The sequence below is a fragment of the Galeopterus variegatus genome, unplaced genomic scaffold (genome assembly GCF_000696425.1).
Source record: "Galeopterus variegatus unplaced genomic scaffold, G_variegatus-3.0.2 Scaffold9932, whole genome shotgun sequence".
Classification (NCBI taxonomy): domain Eukaryota; kingdom Metazoa; phylum Chordata; class Mammalia; order Dermoptera; family Cynocephalidae; genus Galeopterus; species Galeopterus variegatus.
In genome coordinates, this window is record NW_007736043.1 from 22,749 (window position 1) to 23,781 (window position 1,033).

A 1,033-nucleotide genomic window follows, 5' to 3' on the forward strand; every position below is an offset into this window, starting at 1 on the left:
CTCTTCATGGAATGAAGTGGCATTTAAATAAGGAAATGAATAGGCACCACTACAGACCCCAGGGATCTTTCTCCAGGGAGATTCAGGTCCTCAGGAAGACAAGATGTATGATGAAATGAAAGAGGTAGCAGGAGGACACTTAACCAAAAGAGTAAATCTGGAACTAGAGGACTAGTACCTTTAGGATGAGTGGATTTATGCAAAGGCAGTGGTTGAAAGAATAGCTGCTAGTATTCAGGAACCACTAGTTGTTTTGCTTTGTTTATTTTACACTCTCAGGTTCTTTTTTTAAGTTCAAAATATTTTGATCCAAGGCATGGAGAAGGGGACCAGACTCTCCTCCCACAACCAGGCACACCACGCCAGTGCCTCAGGGCCCATCCAGGGACCCAAGTCATGGAGAAGGGGACTGGACCCCCCCACACACAACCAGACACACTGCACCAGCACCTCAGGGCCTCCCTGATGACCTGAGGCATGGAGCTGGGGAGCAGACCCCTGCCCACAACCAGGTACACTGCACCAGTACCTCAGGGCCTGCCCAAGGACCTGAGGTATGGAGCCAGGGACCAGGTGCACTCCACAACAAGGCACACTGCCAGCACCAAGGAGCATGTCAAAAACATCACCTCCATGTGGGTGGCCCACCACAGCCACCACTATAACCATAGCTGCCACAAAAGCGGCTAGATGCCACAACCACCACACAGATGGTCCACCAACCACTGGAGTGCATTGACACAAGGAAAGTCACCAGCAGATGTAAAGAAAAGAAGAGGATGTCTCTCTCCACAAAGCCCATTTCGGAGTGACAGAGGCATCTGCTCTATAATATTGGGGGACCTGACCACACCTCTCAGCATTGGACAGATCATCTAGGCAACAAATCAACAGAGTAACTGAAATTCTTTCCAAAGGAGAGAAGAAATCCAGTGTAACTATAGGGGGAGGGGGAGGGAGGGGGGATAGGGAGAGATTAGACAAGGGGCATAAAGAATAATTACGATTTGAAACAATATATATGCTAGGAGTA